At 41.6% G+C, this 23,128-nt stretch overlaps 1 protein-coding gene across 1 annotated transcript in view; it reads left to right on the top strand.

Moving 5' to 3' along the window:
- Window positions 1–23,128, top strand: part of LOC145399737 (uncharacterized) — a 342,222-nt gene that overhangs the window by 172,547 nt on the left and 146,547 nt on the right. The gene's annotated exons all lie outside the window — the stretch shown is intronic.

The raw sequence follows: 23,128 nt of genomic DNA, 5'->3' as shown, positions 1-23,128 counted from the left end.
TCTTCATGACGGTTGACTATGAAAGTCCGATACGTTCACAAATTGTGTTGATAGGAACATTATCCTGCCTCCATGCAATGATACGGACCTTGTCATCCCTTGAGCAGTGCTTTCCAGGCATGACAACTCGACTCTAGGAAAATAACAGGGCAAACAGTAATGCATACGAAAAAAGAAGGGGTGCAAGCTCGCAGCAACGGAAACATATGCAGTAAAACCTCTACAATTCGTCATCCTTCAAGTCGGAAACCTCTACAACTCGGGAAGGCTCCAAAATATTCATTTAAATAATCAAAATTCAAAAATTCCCCAAAATGCGCATGTGAGAAGAAGAGAGTCGGCAAAAATTCCCCCAACTTAGTAAGATGCCGAGTTGTACAGCAATGTTTAAGTGTTTAGTGTTTAGTTCCCCAGTACTGTATAGTACAAGTGATAAATACATTACAGTAATGGCCTTTATAGTGTTAATTGTGCTTTACATAGTGTACAGTGTCAAGTACAGTACAGTACAGTTAAGGTGTGCCCAAAAATGATCTTAAGCCCCCCTAACACCTCCAAAAACTACCAAAACTCCTCCTCCATGCCTGGAATACACCCTACAACTGCATGGAATCATGGTAAGGCAGCTTGTACTGTTTGTTGTAAAAACTTTTATTTTTTTTCATTTTTTTTTCCATTTTTTCCTTTTTTTGTGTGTGTGTGTGCTGGGGGGAACTTAAAGTTCATCCCTATAACTCGGCAAATAGGCTAACTCGGCAAGGCTTGCACATTTATTATGCTGAGTTGTAGAGGTTTTACTGTACTCCCACTCTCGCTTCTGGGCAAGCACTGACTTGCTGAGTGTTTCACCACCTTCCGCGAACACCAGAGGAGTTGCCAGTTACTTCTTCCCCCCAAAATTCACTTGGTAGCAATGGAAACACAAAACAAAGACAGACAACTTTCCCATAGCAATTCTGTGTGTAGGTCCTAAGTCAATTTGCAGTGGGTGTAGATAGAGATAGACAAGTGGTTCAAGGAAGGACGAACATCTGTCGAAGACGATGACTGTTCTGGACGACCGCCAACAGCAACAACACCAGAAAATGTTGGAAATGTTCATCAGGTTATCCTTGCAGATCGTAGACAAACTATCCAGGATGTTTGTGATATCGTTGGAGTGTCTACCGGAGCGTGCAACACATTTTGTCAGACGTGTTGGGCATGAGAAGCATCACTGAAAAATTTGTGCCAAGACTGCTGAGTGATGAGCAGAAGGCACATCACGTTGCAGTTTGCAGGGAGCTCAAGAATCTGGTCAGAGATGATTCTACCTTAATCTCCAAGGTCATAACCGGTGATGAATCATGGGTTTATGGTTATGACCCAGAGACAAAACAGCAGTCATTGCAGTGGAAGTCTTCCAATTCACTGAGGCCAAAAAAAGCGCATCAAGTTCTCAGCAAAGTCAAGTTGATGTTTATCATTTTGTTTGATATCCAAGGGATTGTTCACAAGGAATTCGTCCCACCTGGTCAGTCTATCAGCAGAAAGTTTTACTATGAAAGTTAGCAGTGTCTGAGGGAGAACACCCGCCGCAAACGTCCAGAACAGTGGAAGAACAAGCACTGAGTCCTGCATCATGACAACGCCCCCGCCCACACATCAATTGTTGTCTGGCAGTTCTTGGCGTCCACTAACGTGGTAGTCATTCCCCACCCACTCTATTGGCCTGATCTTGCCCCCTGCGACTTTTTCCTGTTTCCCAAACTGAAATTATGATTGAAAGGGCGTCGATTTGACTCGACTGAGGAGATCCAAGCAGAATCGCAGGAGGTGCTCAAGACCATCATGCCTGAATCATTCCAGGGATGCATGGACTTGTGAAAAAAATGCTGGGACCACTGTATACATGCCCAAGAGGACTACTTCAAAGGCGACAGTGAGAACTAGGAGGTAAGGTAACTTATTTTCTTAAAATATTCATTTTTTTTTTTTTTTTGTGAGGAAGAAGGAACCAAAGGCAATGAGCCCGCAAAACTCTTCCTTCCAAGAGAAAAACAAAATACAAGAGAGAGCCAAATTCAAGATCCATTCATTTCGAGATGCCTGGACACACTGCGTTTGAAAGACTGGAGATCATAAGAAGCAGGAAATACAGACAGAGGGAGACAGTTCCAGAGTTGACCTGTTGCATAAATGAAGGACTGGGAGTAACTTTTAACTCTTGCATTAGAGAGTTGGACAGAAAAGGGATGAGAGTTTGCTGCTATACGGGTGCCATGCACCCGTCATAAAAGTGGAGGAATGCGTGCAGACAGTTCAGAGGAACAGTGACCATTGAAGTAGTGATAGAAAAGAGATAAAGATGCAGCATTGCGGCGAAGAAACAGAGGTTGAAGGGAGTCAGTAAGAGGGGAAGAGTTAATGAGATGAAAAGCCTTTGACTCCACCCTATTGAGAAGAGCTGTATGTGGGGAGCCTCCCCACACATGAGAGTTGTACTCCACACAGGGGCAGATAAAACCCCTGTATAGAGTCAACAATTGTCCAGGGGCAAAGAAGGAACGGAGTTGGTAGTGTCACGGTGGGATGTGAATTTACGAATAGAAGCAGATATTAATTGAAGGTAAACAAAAAAAATTGACTTGTGAAATCAAGCAGTAAGTATTACTTCATGCTGGTTTACTTCACCAATTCTCTAAAGACGAGAATTTTATAAACTTTCTCAACAGTGCACAACAGAGACTATCTATTCACGAATGCTGTATCATTAGTACTGTTAGCCTCTGAGAAAGTGTGATCTTTACCCCCTGACAATCAGTAATTAATAATAATAATGAACAAGTTTTGCTGATGCTTAACTCCTGGCTGGCACAACGGATTTGAGTTTTGATACAAAGGAACTGGCCTAAATATCAGTTGTGATTAACATATGAAGTTTGTGCTAACTGGGAGTAGCAAATTAAGCAAACTAAATTAAGCTCAATATGGAGAAATTAAACACCATTAACACAGTTGAATGAGCTCAAAGGAAAGAACTGTAAATTTATTGATTACAATAGAATAAATTTATGTTACATGAATCTCAAAATGAATTCAAAAAGGGAATTCACTGTTACAGGGGGACTCATGAATTCATAACAAAGGAAATACACTCACTCACTCGTTCAAAAGCTAATCAGATTTAAGCCTAGAAAAACAAATGAAAATACTGGTCAGTGGAGGGAACAGAGCTGAAGCTACGAAAGACTGGGTGTCTGTCTGTTGAACACCAGGCACTGCGATTCGCTGCTTGTCCATTATGCCGATCACCGTAGGTGGAGAGATCTGGAAATCACTGTACAACAGAGATGCTGCTCTCTACGCTGGGCACAAACGACCCTGCTCTCACGGCGGTTTGAAACTGACTGAGTCCAAACTGGGAAAAGGGGGTGAGAGATGGCCATGTTCACCGGAAGTAGGCGTGGCCTAACTGCAATGGTCAGCGGAGAGAGGGCGAATGATATACACACGCAATAAAATCAATCAGCGTAGCGCTAATGTCGCGCGTAAGAACAGTCACTTTTGGAGCAGTGACGAATATTCTGAAAAACTATCCCAATCGAAGTGCAAACGAGGACGGTTAAACTGAGTGATAGAACAGTGGGAAATCCACTAGAGTTTGTGATTTTCTCACCCGAGTATAATGTCATGGATTTGTAGAATACACAATCTCATGAATTCGTGACATTACACCCCATCAAAATCAAATTTTTTTGGGAAAAATTTTATGATATATATGTATATATACATCCTAACTCAGTCACATAAGATTCACACTGTGGTGTGTGTACTATCCTGCTACAGGAGAAAATCACTGTTGCCAATGAGCATAAAAGCTTCGTATTTATGTTAAAAGAAGCAAGCTTGAGGAAAAAACTCCGTGATGACAGTGAAAAATCTTGTACTCAGGTCAAACTGAGCGAAAAGTTCACTACATTTACATTAACAACTAATTGTTATGTAGCGTGGTGTGTGTAATACACGGTGTAGGTGTGACAGTTGTAGTGTAACTGTACCAACGTGTAAAATGGTAGAATACAAATTACCTTTAATAGTAAATGGAGACGACGAGGCAGAAGAGAAGAGGCGGCAGCATGCGGCAGAGTCGATCAGCTGATCTGCATGGTAAAACTGGTGCTCCCTCCAACTGTACCTGTGAAATCGATCAAGGTGAAGCATCAAAAGTGTCAGTGCGACAGACAATTTTTATTAAATTATAATTCCTCTCTCTGCCTGGTAGTCAGTACATATGCTACAAAGGTACACTATTATTTTCCTATAGGGTATGTTATTAACCAGGCAACATAGTCCCAGGACAGAATCTCAAAAGACCCTCGTAGTTTACTGGTTAAACCTACATTATTATTAACCAGGAAACGTGGACCCAAGACAGAATCTCAAAGGACCCTTGTAGTTTACTGGTTAAACCTACTCTACACTTACGATTAACATTGGCAAGCTGAGAATCCCTACGCAGTCTCGGGCAGGTCACATTTTAACACTGAACATGGGTGTGAACACTCATGTGGATAATGTGCATTCTCCGGGAATCCTCAGAGAGGCCCACAGCTCGAGACACCACAAGGAAATTCAGACACAACCTCGGATTGCCTCTGTGGGGGTCTCGAACTTTCCCCTCAACCTACGGTACCTATGTATGTACGGATTCTGGACATAATGTGTCCTATGTGGCCTTCGAGCAAGATACTGGGAGCCACTTAGCTGCCTCATCCAGCTGGTACAGCTGCTCCATGTCTTCAAAACCAGCTATGAATGGCTCGATTCACTCGCCTTCCTTGTATGAAGAAAGCTTGGGGCATGGGGTTGCTAGAACCTGTGCAGGGAGAGCACTCGTGGAGCTCGGGTCAGCTGCACCAGATGTGCTGGAAGCCAAGGAGTCTTAAGCATCTCAAGTTCATGTTTCTCACTGGCCTCGCGCTCGGCACGCTCGTGTTCACGTTCTCTCTCGCAGTGTTCTTGCTCGAATTCGCACTGCCCTCACTCGTATTTGCACTCTCTCTCACGTTCCTCGCACTGTTCTCGCTCATGTTCGCGTTGAATTTTACACTCTTCACGGGCATTGCTCGCGCGCTGCTGTTCAAGAGTGTACTGTGAGAGCACATAGTCTTTAATTTCCTGGGGATTGATAAGCCCCATGTCCTTGGCTTCCTGTACATATATATTAGTAGCCATGATGCTAACTCAGCTAAGGCTGAGTGGACTAAAGACTGAGTATTGACTGCTGCTCCACAGAGAAATGCTAATAATCAAAAGTAAAGAATATAGGCACAGGCTGGTGGTGACCAGTCTTATCTCCTATGTAGGAGGATTCACTGTAGTAGGGGGACTAGTGAACTGTTACTCGTTTTATCTCCTGTGGAGGAGGATTCGCTGTCGCAGGGGGACTAGTGAATTCTGACTCGTTTTATCTAGTTAAACTGGTAAGATCCACTGTCGCTGGGGGACTAGTGAATTGTGACTAGTCTTATCTAGTTAAACTGGTAAGATTCACTGTCGCTGGGAGACTAGTTAATCGTGACTAGTCTTATCTAGTTAACCCCTTAAACGCGGATCGTCGCGTTTGCGATGCTCGCCAAAAAGGACATACCGGCGGAGCGTCGCGTTTGCAATTCGAGTTAATTTTGAATAACCACAGGTAAGGATGTTCCAGCTGGTATTGTCTATCAGTACCACCACCCTTTAGCTACAATTAGCATACTTTACCTTTGTACTACTGACCTCCGTTGTTGCCAAGTATCGCGTTTTTCCCCCCTTCCCCCCCACCACGGCCCGGCCAGCCTGGCTGCGATACATGGCAGCGCTCTGACTGCTCAGAACTGTAAATCTGTGCTCTCCTCTCACAAGCAGTTTATGCTAATAGGAAACGCTTGTTTCCTCAGTTGTAACACTAGCTTTTTTTCGCACGGTTTGCCCCTGTTTAGCGTTAGTTTACCGCAGGCTTTCAAAGTGACATTATGGCAAGTTCTAGCTCTTCTGAGTCAGTGCGAGTGGCCGACAGGAATGAGAAGAAAGTGACGGGCGTAAGGCAGAATAAAAAGCACGCCGCGGTGATCTTTTAGGAAGTAATATGATTGAAAATAATGTAGTATACATGTTTTTAGCTGTGAAAATGGAAATGTTTGTTGAGTGACGGGAAGACTGCCGCCGGGCTGCATGTCAGCCGTACGCTTCGTTGATTTTAGCCTTATTTTCAGTGCTTATTGTACAAATACGGATTCCAGACTACCTTTACATTGTAGTATAAAGTTTACTGTGACAGAATGAGGCTGTGGTAGAGGGGAAACTGGGTTGCTGGAGGTGTGAAAGTGAAGATTTGGTTACCCAACTTTGCAAGTCTCCACAAGTCCTTGGGTAGTCCACGAAGGCTCAACACCTGTCTCTGGAGAAAGCTGAATGTAAGTACTATCTGCCATACCAAGTATAATGTTCTAGGGTTAATCTCTGATTTTTGGCTAATATTTTCCTACAGGTACTCAGACCGCGATACAACCCCGCCACCCAGGGGGGGTCGAGTGTTCATGGCCGCGCATTAGGGGTTAAACTGCTAAGATTCACTATCGCTGGGGGACTAGTAAGCTGTGGCTAGTCTTATCTAGTTAAACTGGGATGATTCACTGTTGCTTTGGGGACTAGAGAGCTGTGGCCAGTCTTATCTATTTAAACTGGTAAGATTCACTGTCACTGGGGGACTAGTGAGCTGTGACTAGTCTTATCTAGTTAAACTGGTAGGATTCACTGTCGCAGGGGGACTAGTGAATTGTGATTATGGTGGTACTACTCTAAACTGGCGGCTAGGGTGGAGCACCAACCTCTGTACAGTGGTGCTATGTTTCCCAAACTCGCGATGTAAAACTGCTGTTATATATGTAAAAGGCATCACAAATAAGATAAACACATATGAATACAATGTTAATGTATGTATTATGATATAAGAAAGAACATTAAACTTATTATGCATGAAATATTTATACAGCAATACAGAAACGTGGCATAAATATTTTACGGTGTTGCTAAAAAAAATATTGTCACTTTTATTGGCTTTTACTGTAGTTCTGGGGTGGGTAATAATGTCACAGTTATGATTATAAGATAATGTGCAGGAATATAAGTAAAAATATGCCAATTTCTTAGTAAAAAAAAATAATACATTAAACCCTTGTGAGCGGCAACACACACAGACCCAGTCTGACCCGGCCAGAGCTTCCTCATGTCACTTACCTTTGTGTCCTTGACTCAGGATGGCAGCTCAGTTAGCCCACTCCTCGCATCTACATGGTCAAGCTAAATATAATGTACAGTATAATGTATAAGAAAATAACCAATATGTATCCTCAAATACCACAGATGAGAGAGAGAGGAGGGGGGGGGGGGAAGGCAGGCCAGGTGCAGTGTTGAGTGCATTGTCAAGCTGAGGGAGAGATGCAGGAAGAGAGGGAAGGAAGGAGGGAGAGAATGATTGAATGAAAACAAATGATGGCGCCACAACAGCGATGTCATCTGGTGCCATATGTAAAACAATAATATTTTTAAACATAATTAGATATAATAAAAACAAAAAAAGAAATGAAAGCACAATTTTATAGCAGTCACTCATAAAAGAAACAAAATTCCCCAGGATGACGCACATCTCCCCTCAGGAGAGAGAGAGAGAGAGGGAGGCATCGCGGGTATGGAGAACATGGCAACACTGTACAGAGGTTGGCACCCCTCCCTAGCCACCAGTTTAGAGTAGTACCACCATAGTGCCTATAGCCTTTAATGATAACAGATACCTAGGTGTGAGTGAGTGAGTATTATTTTGTTAATAACTTTAGGGCTAGGAGTTATTATCCTGGAATGAGGTTGCCAGATGTCATGGGGGGAATAGTGAATTTAAGAAAAGAAGCTGATATTAATCGAAGGTAAACAAAAAGAACTGAATTGTGAAATCAAGTAGTAAGTTTTACTTTATGCTGACTTACTTCGCCAAATCTCTAAACACGAGAATTTTGTAAAATTTCTCAACAGTACACAGCAGAGACTATCTACCCAAGAATGCTGTATCATAAGTAGTGTTAGCCTCTGAGAAAGTGTGAGCTGTACCCCCTGACAGTCAATAATTAATAATAATAATGACCAAGTTCTTGTTGATGCTTAACTCCTGGCTGGCACAATGGATTTGAGTTTTGATACAAAGGAACTGGCCTAAATACCAGTTGTGATTAATATATGAAGTTTGTGCTAACTGGGAGTAGCAAACTAAATTAAGCTCAGTGTGGAGAAATTAAACACCATTAACACAGTTAAATGAGCTCAAAGAAAAGAACTGTAAATTTATTGATTACAATAGAATAAAATTACGTTACATGAATCTCAAAATGAATTCAAAAGGGGAATTCACTGTCACAGGGGGACTAATGAATTCAAATAACAAAGGAAATACACTCACCCTCATTCAAAAGCTAATCAGACTTAAACCTAGAAAAACGAACGAAAATACTGGTCAGTGGAGGGAACGGAGCTGAAGCTATGAAAGACTGGGCATCTCACTGTTAAACACCAGGCGCTGCTATTCACTGCTTGTCCGCTATGCCGATCACCGTAGGTGGAGAGATATGGAAATCGCCGTACAATGGAGACGCTGCCCTATACGCTGGGCACAAATGACCCTGCTCTCAGGGCGGTTTGAAACTGACTGAGTCCAAACTGGGAAAGGGGGGTGAGAGATGGCCATGTTCACCAGAAGTAGGTGTGGCCTAACTTCAACGGTCAGCAGAGAGAGGGCGAACGATGTTCACACTCAATAAAATCACTCACCGAAGCGCTAATGTCGCGCATAAGAACAGTCACTTTTGGAGCAGTGACAAATATTCTGAAAAACCATCCCAATCGAAGTGCAAATTAGGACGGTTAAACTGAGTGATAGACAGTGGGAATTCCACTAGAGAATTCCATTAGAGTTCGTGGTTTTCTCACCTGAGTACAATGTCACGGAATTGTAGAATACAGGTAACTCGCACGGAACACGATCTCACGGAACGCGCTCGCAATTATACACGGTAAGGGCTGGGATACATATAAGACAATGTAAGATTTAAAAACCATTATGAAAACTACAAATTAACGCAGGAGAGGCCTTTGAAAGATCAAATCCTCAAACGTCACCGCTCGCAATTATACACGGTAAGGGCTGGGATACATATAAGACAACGTAAGATTTAAAAACCATTATGAAAACTACAAATTAACGCAGGAGAGGCCTTTGAAAGATCAAATCCTCGAACGTCACCGCAGCGCGCGGTTTGTTTTGATTACGTGACTATCTAGGCGGGAAATTATTCAGTGAGTGAGACATTCCCGAGTACAGTAGCACAGTATTTGTAAGTTAAATATTTACAGTACCGTACTGTTCTGGTAAGTTTATGTGCAACTTAAAGTACTATTAAATAACCTGATAGGCGTCAGAATATTGCCTTTTTTATTTGTTCGTTTTTTCCACAGTGCTGTTCAGTATTTGTAAGTTAAATATTTACTGTTCTCGTATGTACTGTACTTGTAAGCACTTAAATAAAGTTAAATCATTAAATAAAGCCTTGTAACCAGATAACCCGAATTATATGATTACCCATGATCGGCGTCGGAATATTGCCGTTTTTGTTTGTTCGTTAAACTCTTACTGTACTGCTTTTCTACAGTACTGTATTTGTAAGTTAAATATTTACTGTTCTGGTATGTACTTGTAAGCAATTAAAGCATTAAATAAAGGAGTTAACCTGATTTATATGATTACCCATGATCGGCGTCGGAATATTGCCTTTTTTTTGTTTGTTCGTTAAAGACTTATAATAAGAGAAAAATACATTTTTGTCTTGGTATCTTTACCTATTTGCTCAGGTTTGCTGTAATGGTTTGCAACTTGTAGAAAACTGTGAAAACTTTCGGAAGTGAACGAAAATCTGGGACATGACCTTGACTTCACCGTCTCAAGTATCATCTGTCATTAGACTGTCAGTTCACCACCGGCTATCGTGATGAGTGGATGTACGATTTTTTCGCTCGTGTATGCCTAACCACACATAGTTACACCCATTATCTCGACCCAGACAGAAAATACAACCTTTTTCCTCCCTTGCAAAACACAAACAACCACCCTGTTTACGAGGCAACAATATATATTGCGAAAATAACAAGGTAAAATGATAAAGATGAACGTAAAATGATTGAGAAAGATGAACATGTTATGACGGAAAAAATACGTTTTCCCTGTCTGTAAACGTATTTATTTCTGCTTTGTATCTGTATTCGTAATAATTAGACTTATTGTTAGTTCTGAAACTGCATTACGATTCTATTTTTAGCCATTCTCGTGGTGTGGGAGCTCGAAGTTGTGACACAACTTCCTTATTGCTAATCGGACTGACCCTTCACCTTATTCTCCCGTGGCAGAGTCTAGCCTTGGAGGACGTGCAGTTTTCTCATTTAGGACTGAAAATTCAACTCTTTCGCTCCCTTTTCCAAGCATGGGCACAACGATAACGTAAAAAATAACTCGAAACTACCATAAACATATATCAAAAAGGTGAAAATGTATTCATAACATTTTTTTTTTTCCAGCCATTCCTAACAGATTATGTACTGAAATCATTCGATATCACAGTACTGCATTTCTAAGTTAAATATGTACTGTTCTGGTATGTACTTGTAAGGTAAAGCACTGGTACCAGTTAACCTAATTTATTACCTATGATCGGCGTCGGAATGTTTCCTTGTGTTTACGTACAGTATTTGTGTGTGGAAGTTTTGCTAGGAGTACTGTATTTGTGAGTTATAACATTAAATAAACCTTCTAACCACTTAAAGTGCTTTCTAGTGACAGATAACAGCAAAACAACACATTTGGGGGGTCTAGGGAGCAAAATACGGAGTAGTTTAAATATACGCGATTTCGCACCTAACACGGCACGGTAGGAACGAAACCCTCGTGTTCCGTGCGAGTTACCTGTACACAATCTCATGAATTCGTGACAGGTAGCACCTCATCTGTGTTCTTATCTAATTGTTCTTACCTAATTGTGTCTTTACAGGAATGAGTCAAGCTTGTGCCATCCTGTGTCTTAAACCATTTTTATTGTATCTATCTATTGCCAGATGCCTCAATCCTGTTTGGGGTGGCCACAAACAAATTGCCTCCAAGTCGCCCTGTCCCCCGCCATTTCACTGCCCCACTCCCAACTCACACCCCCCTCTCTCATATACCTCTCCACCCTATCCCTCCATTCTCATCCTCAGCCTCCCCCTCCCTCTTCCCCCCTCCTCCTCACTCACATACACTCTCTTAGTCAGTCTTTCACCCTCCATCCTCTCCACATGGCCAAACCACCTCAGTGTGTTCCTCATAACGCTTCCTATCACATCCACACCACAATGCTCCTTTATATCCTCATTCGTCAGCCTGTCTCTCCCTGTGACTCCACAGGCTCCTCTTAAATAACTCATTTCCATTGCTCTCACTCTTGACTTGTGTCCTTCCAACAACGTCCAAGCTTCACTTCCGTACGTTAGAGTTGGTATCACAATACCGTCATGTAGTAACTTTTTCACTTCCATGCTCACTTCCCTGTTTCTTATCACTGCTTTCAAAGAACCAGCAACCTTTCTTCCCTGCTGTACCCTTTCAAGCACTTCATCCTCCAAACCTCCATCCTTACTCATCATGCTACCCAAGTACTTAAACGTACTCACATTTTCCAATTCCTCACCATCCAACCTCGCTGTACATTCACTGACTTCACCTCTCTCAAAGACCATCACTTTACTCTTCCCTACATTTTTATTGTATATATCCTTAAATTTATGAATTATTTTGGCACACGCTATTTCATTCGGTAGTGCATTCCACAGATCATTTGCCCTATTTGGGAAACTAAATTTCCTTATGTCTTTATCGCCTCTCTTTTTATGCAGTTATTTGGAGAGTTCTCTTGCTGATGCATCCCCATAGGTTATGTAATCATTTATGTCTATTTTCTCCTTCCCTGATATGCATTTATATAGCATAATCATGTCTCCTCTTTCCTCTCTCTCCTGTAATGTAGGTAGATTCAGTTTTTCTAGTCTTTCTTCATAGTTTAGATCCCATAAGCATGGTACCCATCTTGTAGTGTCCCTTTGAACTTTTTCAATCTTATCTATGTGTTTTTTAAGATGAGGACTCCAAACTACTGATGCATACTCCAGGCTTGGTCTGATGAATGATGTTATTATCTTTCTTAGCGTGTCTTCATTTACATATGTGAATGCTATTCTCATATTTGCAAGCAGTACATACATGTTCCGTACCTTTTCACTGATGTGGTCAACCGGAGATAGTTTGTTATTGATAATCACACTTACAGTCGGTTTCATGGAGTCTGATGCACTGATTTTGGCAGCTAAGGACAAGTGGATTTGGTAACACTGAGTGAAGCTCTCGGACGGTGATTGGTCAATTTTTGTTTTGTTTGAACGAGCTCCTAATTGACTTTGTATTCCAACCAGGGCCCTCATTTATTTGTAAGATACCGGATTATATAGATACAAATTCAAGCAATGACATCTTTAGTGATAAATATGTGCCTTTTAAATTATTGGAGATAAACTTGAATGATTTGATAACAAAACTAAGTAAGTCAGGACTGGACGCATACAAACACAGTCAGCGACTGTGGTGGGAATTAGGACATTCATAGGAAGATGGTTCCAAAGTCCATCGAAGACTCGAATGTTTTTGCCACCACAACTACACAGTGTCACAGCCTACAGTCTACACAATATCCTTCATTACCTCATCTGCTAATATACACCCTTACCCTAGATATGCTTAACTTCTAATAATAATGATTTGTGTAAGTACACACACACACACACACACACACACACACACACACACGCACACACACTAAACTGAAAGTAGAAGGAGAGGTCTACAAAGATGCAGCAGTTCAAGCTGAAATAATGAACAAATGTTTCCAATCAGATTTTACTAATGAAAAGGAGTTTGTGGAAGGGGAGGGAGTGACTAGAAATCTATCTATCTATCTATTGCCAGACGCCTCAATCCCGTTTGGGGTGGCCACAAACAAATCGCCTCCACGTCGCCCTGTCCCCTGCCATTTCACTGCCTCGCTCCCAACTCACACCCCCCTCTCTCATATACCTCTCCACCCTATCCCTCCATCTCATCCTCGGCCTCTCCCTCCCTCTTTCCCCCTCCACCTCACTCACATACACTCTCTTCATCAGTCTTTCACCCTCCATCCACTCCACATGGCCAAACCACCTCAGCGTGTTCCTCATAACGCTTCCTATCATATCCACATCCACACCACAACGCTCCTTTATATCCTCATTCGTCAGCCTGTCTCTCCATGTGACTCCACAGGCTCCTCTTAAATAACTCATTTCCACTTCTCTCACTCTTGACTTGCGTCCTTCCAACAGTGTCCAAGCTTCACTTCCGTACGTTAGAGTTGGTATCACAATACTGTCATGTAGTAACTTTTTCACTTCCATACTCACTTCCCTGTTTCTTATCACTGATTTCAAAGAACCAGCAACCTTTCACCCTGCTGTACCCTTTCAAGCACTTCACCCTCTAAACCTCCATCCTTACCCATTACACTACCCAAGTACTTAAACGTACTCACTTTTTCCAATTCCTCACCATCCAACCTCGCTGCACATTCACTGACTTCACCTCTGTCAAAGACCATCACTTTACTCTTCCCTACATTCACTTTTAGATTCCGTTTCTTACACACTCTCCCAAACTCATCCACCAAGCCTTGCAGCTCCCCTTCGTCTTCACTCAACAACACAGTATCATCTGCAAACAACAGTACAGGGAGTTTTCAAACACTATCCTGTCTCACCAGGGCCACTCCAACATCCACTGCCCTACCTTGTACCTCTTTTATTACCCCATCCATGTATAGATTGAACAACCATGGAGACATGACACATCCCTGTTTCAACCCAACCTTCAAAGAGAAAAATTCACTTAGTTCACCATCCACACGCACTGCAGCCTTCGCACCATCATACATACTCTTCACAGCATTCAACAACTTCCCATCTACTCCATATATTCTTAATACCGGTACTTTCCACAATTCTTGTCTGTCCACCCTGTCATATGCTTTCTCCAAATCCATGAAAGCCACATACAACTTCTTTCCCCTCTCTAGAAGCTTTTCCACTAAAGATCTAAGAATGAATATCTGATCTACACATCCTCCTCCCTATCTAAAGCCTCCCTGTTCTTCTCCAACTAATTCCTCTGTTCTTTCTCTAATTCTGTCAATAAGTATCCTACCATACACTTTTCCTATTATACTAAGAAGACAAATTCCCCTATTATTACCACACACTTCTTTTTCCCCTTTTCCTTTGTACAAGGGAATAATTATACCTGACTTCCAATCCTCTGGGACTCTACCTTCCTCCCAGGCCAATCTGCACATCTTCCACATCCATTCTACTACTATCTCTCCCCCATGCTTCAGCATTTCACCACACACTCCATCAATTCCTGGGGCTTTCCCCAATTTAACTTTCTTCATTGCTTCCACAACTTCTATCATACTGATTTGTTCCTGTCTTCTCACCTCCCTCCTTCTCCCAGCCATCCCCCAGCCACTTATACTCGCATTACTTCCATCCTGTATGTTCAACAGTTCCTTAAAGTGTTCTCTCCATCTGCTCACTTTTTCTCCCTTCTCCACTAGTAATCTACCATCTTTATTATTCACTCCCCTGCTAACGTCACTTCCACCCTGTCTTACTCTCTTCACCTCTTTCCAGAACTTTTTCTTACAGTTTCTTCACTTTACACTCAAATTCCTTCCAAATTCCTCATCCACTCTCTTCTTACTCTCTCTTACTAATCTTTTCACCTCTCTCTTTCTTTCTACATATAACTCGCTCTTCCACCTTTCAACTTCTTCCACGCCCCTATTTCTCATCCATTCATTGTATGCTTTCTTGTTTTGTGTCACAGCCTGTCTCACCTCTTCAGTCCACCACCCTGTTCCTTGCACCCCCCTCCGTCTTCTCTTCCTCCCACACACCACATCACATGCTGCACATATTTCTTCTGTAAATATCCTACACACACCTTCCACGTCCCCCATCTGCTCCAATTCATGTTTGCCCAATCGTTCCTCCACTTCTCTCTTATACTCTGCCTTTTTCTCATCTTCTTGTAACCTTTCCACTCTCCTTGCAACTACTCCTTCCTCTCGTCTTTCCCTTCTTCTATTCCTCCATCTTACCTGGATCCTAATTCTGACCACCACGAAATAGTGGTCAGAAAGTCCACTCCCTCAACTTCTATAAGCTCTTGCATCCATTACACATCTTCAAATCCTTTCATCCACACACACACAATCAATCGTTGCCTTCCTTTCATTCAGTTCACCACCCACCCTTCTCATCACTCGCCATGTATACCTGTGGATCATTTTATGCCTGAAGAGGGTATTGGCTATCACCAACCCCCTCCCAGCACAAATGTCCACTAACACACTGCCATTGTCAACTATCTCTGTAGGCACACCCCACTCACCAACTATTCCATCCACCTCCACATTCCCTACTTTACCATTCATATCACCGATCAAAAACACTCTCTCATTTCTTCCAAACTTTTCCATGCACATATCCACATTTGTCCAGAACTCTTCTTTCACTCTTCTAGCACGATCTTGCATTGGCGCATACACACACACAATCGCCCACATTTGTATTCCAACTTTCAATCTTACCCACACAATCCTTGACCCAAGTGATCCATACTGTCTTATGCTCTTCTTCCATCTTTTACTCACAACTATACATACTCCTTCCTTTGCCCTCTCATTCTCACCTACTCCTGCACATATACCCCATCCATACTCCCATTCTTTCACACTTTCTCCTCCCCATTTTGTTTCAGTTATTCCACATACATCCACTTTCGCACCCTCAAGCACCTGGACAATCTCCCTCTCTTTCACCTTATCATTCGCTCCTCTTACATTCCATGTAGCCATTACCAAGTCCTTTGTCCGGTCCTGGGTCGTCATCGTTAGGTCAGTCCTTGTCTGAGGCTTCTTGTTTGTTTTTTTAATTAGTTGTTTTCCGGGGAGGGGCACTAACCCTCCGCCAACCCTTTTAGTCGCCTTTTACGACAAGCAGAAATGTAGTGATAAAAGATATAAAAATGGAAGCACAGTAAGTGTATAAATTACTGGAAACTTGAGATGTAAGGAAAGCCCCGGGACCAAATGGAATGTTTAATTGGGTACTGAAGGAATGCAGACAACTGGTAGATAAGATTCACAGTTTAATTGAATGTTCTCTGGAATAGGGGAAATTGCCTTAAGAATGGAAGAGGGCAAATGTGGTACCAATTTATAAGGGAGGAAACAGGGAAGAACCCCTGAATTATAGGCCAGTGTCCCAAACCAGCATGGTTGTAAAATTGTGCGAGAGAATTCTGAAAGATATATGGATAAAATATCTGGAAGAGATGAATATTTTGACTATGAAAGTCATTTTGGATTCAGAAGTGGAAGGTCACGTGTTTCAAACTTGTTGAGTTTTTGCTCAAGAGCGATTGACGTGCTACAGGAGAGAGACGGTTGGGTGGATTGTGTGTATTTAGATCTGGAGAAGGCCTTCAACAAGGTACCCCATAAGAGACTAATGTGGAAACTAGAGCATATAGGAGGGCTGAAGGGGAACCTCCTGGAATGGATGAGAGTCTTTTTGAGTGACAAACAAAATAATGAGGACAGTAATAAAGGATAGGATGTCTGGATGGAGGAAAGTAAGAAGTTGAGTCCCACAGGGCTCGATGTTGGCGGCAGTAATGTTCCTGATTTACGTAAATGATATGGTAGATGGAGTGAATAGTTATGCAAGTCTGTTTTCTGATGATGTAAAGATCTTCAGGAAGGTAGAGGTTGATGAGGATTGTAAAATGCTGCAGGAGGATCTGGATAGGATACACGATTGGAGCCGGATGTGGGAAATGAAATTCAATGCAAAGAAATGTAAAATATTGGAAATGGGTAAAAGTACCAAGAGGCCATCACTGAATTATTTGATGGGTAATGAACCAATCACTAAAGCGAGAAAAGAGAAAGATTTGAGAGTGCTGGTCCAGGATAGCCTGTCGCCTGAAAAACATATGAACAAGACAGTTAGAGAGACATATAAACTCTTGACTAATATAAGAGTAGCATTTCATTATATGGATGAGGAGATGATGAAAAAATTGATAGTGGCCATGATCCGACCCAGGTTAGTATGTGCAGCAGTAGTGTGGTCCCCACACAAAAAGAAAGATAGAACAAGATTGAGAGAATTCAAAGAACAGCAACCAAGATGGTCCCCAGTCTGGCAGATCAATCATACAGAGAGAGGCAGCAAAAGCTGGATCTGCCTTCCATAGAGGAAAGGAGAAAGAGGAGCGACATAATTGCAGCGTTCAGGACCATGATGGGAGTAGACAAAATTGACAAAGAAGATCTGTTTGTATGGGATTAGAGAGTAACAAGAGGACATGGAATGAAATTGAAGAAGCCAAGCTGCTTGAAGGATATCAAGATATAAAGTTTTCCTTATAGATGTATAGACCTGTGGAATAGCCTGGACAAAGAGATCATCTAGTCTAAAAACTTTAATGAGTTCAAAGGTAAATTTTACTTACCGAGAAACAGACGGGACCCCACGAGCGTAGCTCATTTCCTGTATATCACAATTAGGTAAAAATCTATCTATCTATCTATTGCCGGACGCCATAATCCCGTAAGGGGTGGCCATTTTACTTTGAGTTAGTTGTTTTACGGGGAGGGGCACTAACCCTCCACCAACCCACTTGTTGACACGTAGGGAGCACGTATGGGTTGGTTATATGGTTACCACCCAGCGTTGTAAATGGTTTCTTTGCTTATAGGAAACCATTTGGCTTGTCACTCAATGTAAAGCCACCTGTAAAGGAAAGAAAAGCAATAAGAAGTGACAGGAAAGATGGGAGAAATAGGAAGAGAGTAGGACTACAGAAAAAGAATGATAAAGGTGAAGGAAGAAGTAGGTAGCACTGCATAAAGTAAGTGGATAATGGTCGCCACCACCTACCACAAATTAGGTAAATACAATTAGGTAAATACACACACACACCTCATTGAGGCCAGTACATGCTATTCTAAATATATATAGTTTTCATTCCCTTCATAGGTAACAGTAGCTATAAAAATCTGCATTTGTTTGTATTCATAGTCAGATTTAAGATATTTTTTTTTTAATTTACTAAGTTTGGTGTTCGATTTTCCTGAACATTTTCATAAGTACCATAAGAGACAGACAGACAGATGGACACTCCATCCCTCGCCACCATGCACCCTCTCCTTAGGCATGATACGAGCATACCTCTGTCCCCTCGACCGAGAGGAGCCAGGAAAGTAATGAATTACATCAGTGTACAGTGAGCCGAATTTTTGTTAATAGTGGGAGAAGGGAAAGTAAAATTAAAGCAGACCCCATGCGAAAATAATAGTTGAACTATGTTGCTACGATAAAACTGTGTACAGTGTGAACAGAATCAAAAATAATGAAATGAATTAAAATAAATCAGTCACTGACTGTTGTCCGTATGCGTCCATTCCCGACTTTGTTTAGTTTTGTTATCAGTGTCGTTCAGGTTTATCTCTAGAAATTTAAAAGGCACATATTTATCATTAAAGATATTATTGCTTTAATTTGTATCTGTATAATCTGGTAAGCAGTGATAGGAAGCAGGGAGGTGAGCATGGAAGTGAAAAAGTTACTACATGACAGTATTGTGATACCAACTCTAACGTATGGAAGAAAAGCTTGGACCTTGTTGGAGGGACACAAGTCAAGAGTGAGAGCAGTGGAAATGAGTTATTTAAGAGGAGCTTGTGGAGTCACATGGAGAGACAGGCTGACGAATGAGGATATAAGAAGCGTTGTGGTGTGGATGTGGATGTGATAGGAAGCGTTATGAGGAACACACTGAGGTGGTTTGGCCATGTGGAAAGGATGGAGGGTGAAAGACTGGCGAAGAGAGTGTATATAAATGAGGTGGAGGGGAGAAGAGGGAGGGGGAGGCCGAGGATGAGATGGAGGGATGGGGTGGAGAGGTATATGAGAGAGGGGGAGGCCGAGGATGAGATGGAGGGATGGGGTGGAGAGGTATATGAGAGAGGGGGGTGTGAGTTGGGAGCAGGGCAGTGAAATGGCGGGGGACAGGGTGACGTGGAGGCAATTTGTTTGTGGCCACCCTAAACGGGATTAAGGCATCTGGCAATTGATAGATAGATAGATAATCTGGTATCTTACAAATAAATGAGGGTCTTGGTTGGAATATAAAGTCGATTTGGTGCACGTTCAAACACAACAGAAATTGACCAATCACTGCCCGAGAGCTTTGTGCAGTGTTACCAAAACCGCCTGTCCTCAGCTGGCAAAATCAGAGTGTCAGACTCCGTGAAACCGACTATAGGACCTTCTTTTTTTCTGATGTGTGTAGGGTTTTACTTCCTAACTTATAATCCCAATCAGGTCTTTTTCCACTTTTACCAAACTTAATTACATGACGCTTGTCCATATTGAATTCCATTTGCCATGTATTGCTCCATTAATGAAGTTTATTTAATTCTTCTCGTAGCTCTTTACAAGTGGTCTGTGTTAGTGATTCTCCTTTATATTTTTGCATCATCAGCAAACATATTTAGATAGCTTTCATTTCCAGTGTTGCTATCTGCATCATTTATGTACACTAAAAATATAATTGGTGCCAGCACTGAGCCCTGTGGAACTCTGCTAGTCACTTCCCTTCATGATGAGTACTTTCCCCTTAGTATAGGACTACATAATAGATAGATAAATAAATAGATAGATAGAGAGACAGATAGAAGCAGGAAGTCAAATGATGAGAAGGTGTTGTGTTTGCGAGAAGCGAGCAGCGCTAAACGCTTACACGGAGGAAAGCTGACGACAGCGGCCAGTAAGGAGATGATGCAGTTAGCTGTCAGCAGTCCTCTCGTGAGAAAGTTCTGTTGCCATGAGGAACATACGTGACACACACACCCTACTACACGAGATGTTAGGAAAGAGAGTTTAGAAGGAGACAAGCGACCCTAGAGAGAGGTCGAGACGGAGATTAGCCTTAGAACAGAGAGAGAGAGAGAGATAGCGAGACAGGGAGGTAGCTACCCAGGACTTATACTATTATACCTGTTTAATATTTCCAAGACAAATAAAAATAGTCCCATACTATTCTTTACCTCTCCTTCCTAGATAATGCGTCAGCTACTATATTCATTTTACCTTGTATATAATGTATTTGTACATTGTAGTTTTCAACTGTACATTTCCATCTTGCTCTCCTCCCAGAAAGGAGTTTTTCTTTAAACATACCCACCAGTGGTTTATGGTCGGTGAATAAGTGGATTTCGTAACCATATACCAAATCTCGAAACTTTTGTAATGCAAAAATCACTGCAAGTGCCTCTAAGTCTGTAGTGCTATAATTTTTCTCCGCACCTCTTGTTTGTCTGCTGGCAAATGCAATTGGTTGATTCTTTCCTCTTTTATCCTCCTGCATCAGTACAGCCCCTAATCCTTTAACTGATGCGTCTGTACAAATAAGAAATGATTTCGTGTAATCTGGATATGCTAAACAAGGTGCATTCGTTAGTTTAATTTTTAGATTGTTAAATGCCCTTTTTTGTTCTTCTTCCCATTGGAATACAGCATCTTTTTTGAGTAGTTGGAATAGAGGGAAGGCTATATGAGAGAACTGTGGTACGAAGGACCTATAGTACCCAGCCAGACCTAAAAATTGTCTAACTTAGTCAGTCGTAGTGGGTTCAGGAAAATCTCTCACTGCCTGTATTTTGTCATCAGTGGTGTGAATACCATCAGAACTTAATTTGTGGCCTAAGAAATTTATTTCCTTAAAGCAAAATTTGCATTTAGAAAGTTTAATTTTTAATCCAGCATCACTAAGCTTTTGTAAGAGTAAGTCTAATTTCCTGAGATGATCCTTAATATTCTTCGTTGCGATAATAATATCGTCAAGATAAACAAATATTCCTTGTCCTAAAATTCCGGACAATACGTAATTCATAAGACGCTGCAACGTACCGGGGGCTGTCCTCAGTCCCATTGGCATTCTTGTATATTGATAATGGCCTCTGTTTGTTGAAAAGGCAGTGTATTTACGTGACTCCTGAGATACCGGAATCTGATAGTATCTGTTTAGGAGATCGATGGTCGAGAATATATTATTCTCAGGACCAATATTCTGTAGAACATCACTTAGCAATGGCATGGGAAATCTGTCTGGGATGGTGTGATTATTTAGTTTACGGTAATCTACTACCGCACGCATTTCTCCATTTCTCTTGGGCACAAAGAAAAGGGGAGCGTTCACGGAGAAACTGAAGGCTCAATAATTCCAAGCTTTAACATTTCATCGACATACTGATTTGCAAGTGTACGTTGGGAGTGTGGTATGCGATAAGCTGGTACGAAAATTGGTGGTGTTTCTGGGTGCACATTAATCATGTGATTAATCAAGTTAGTACACCCTAATTGTTCTCCGGGCAAGGCTACGGTGTCCCTGTGTGTTTCCAGCAGGGTTAACAAATCATTTTCTTCGTCAAATTCACCTGAGTGAATTAAATTCTCTTTTATTCTTTCTCTATCCGTAGATTTTATCTCACTTGTTACTCCACCAATATTTATTTCCTTCACAGGGGCTAAACATTTTTCAATATTAACTATGCAAGTTCCCTTCTTCAACTGAACTTCCCCATTCATGTGATTAATAATGAATATCTGAGTTAGCCCTTCGTCGTTCGTATGACATACTTCGTTTTCTACTGACAATCCTTTTACTTTACATAATTCTTCTAAGACAAGAACAGTACTATTCCGTAATTTGCTCTTTATGGTAACCTTCATGTATGAATTAGGTGGTATAACCAAATCATTAGTGAGATGGGCTGGAAAAATTGATAAATCAGTACTGTTATCTGGGTCACTAATTCTGGAGGATGGGGTTGCTGGTGTAAGTGGATCTATACACTCATCTGTTTGTGTATGTTTGTTAAAGCCTTTAATATTACCAATTCTTTTTGGCTCTCTTCTACCAATCGGTGAGGGCTCTGAAAGTATTTCCTCTATGAATTCATTATCAAAGTCTATTCCATTCATTTGTGGGAGTATAGTTATGTTCTCAGTTCTCATGGATCTTAAGCCCAGTAACATATGAGCTTTAATTGCTAAGTTTTCAACGATATAGAACAATGCAGAGAATGGTCTTGTAGTTTCTGTGAAACTGAGATTTAATCTTATCATACCTTTTACTGTAATCTCTTGACCATCTACTGTGTTTAATTCTAAATCAGCTTCATCCAGAAAAGTTACTTTCTTTTTATTTTTAAGAATTCTATTTAGTTCTTCATGTGTTATTAAGTTCACTGGAGAGCCTGTATCTAAAAATAAGGAAACGTTTTGATCCTCACATACAGCTGGTATCAAGATACACTCATTTCCCAACATGCCTCCTATGTGAAGTTTAACCTTGTTCTTCTTTACGTTTGTTCGTTTTTTGTCATGACTTGGTCTTCCCCCGATTTGAACATAGACACAATTTTTTCTACTGTTTTGCAATCACTAGTCCAGTGCCCTTGGTATCTATGATGCCTACAGTAAGGACCAAACCCTTGTGTCTTTTGATTATCCTCTTTTGCCTTGATAAAGCATTCATACCTTGTGTGTCCTGGTTTTGCACAGTAATGACACAGAATGGACCTATCCCTTGACTGTGACCTACGAGGTGATTTCCCATAAAAAGTGTTGTTTATAGCGAGACCTGCTCGGGCTGCGCGAAAACTTATGAAACTGCCTGTAGGAAGGCGTGTGGGAACGAGGTCTAGGCGTCTTTGTCTGTTTGGGCTGCCTCATTTCAGGTCGCGATCGATTTTGTTCTCTGTTTGGGGTCGGTGTTGATGTTTTCACAGATGATACTGTCTCAGGTACCCTGATT

The sequence above is a fragment of the Coenobita brevimanus genome, chromosome 50 (assembly GCF_032717465.1).
Source record: "Coenobita brevimanus isolate Jiangsu-jjx chromosome 50, ASM3271746v2, whole genome shotgun sequence".
Lineage (NCBI taxonomy): Eukaryota > Metazoa > Arthropoda > Malacostraca > Decapoda > Coenobitidae > Coenobita > Coenobita brevimanus.
Note: the sequence above shows the minus strand (reverse complement) of the source record. Positions and strands in the feature narration are given on the sequence as shown.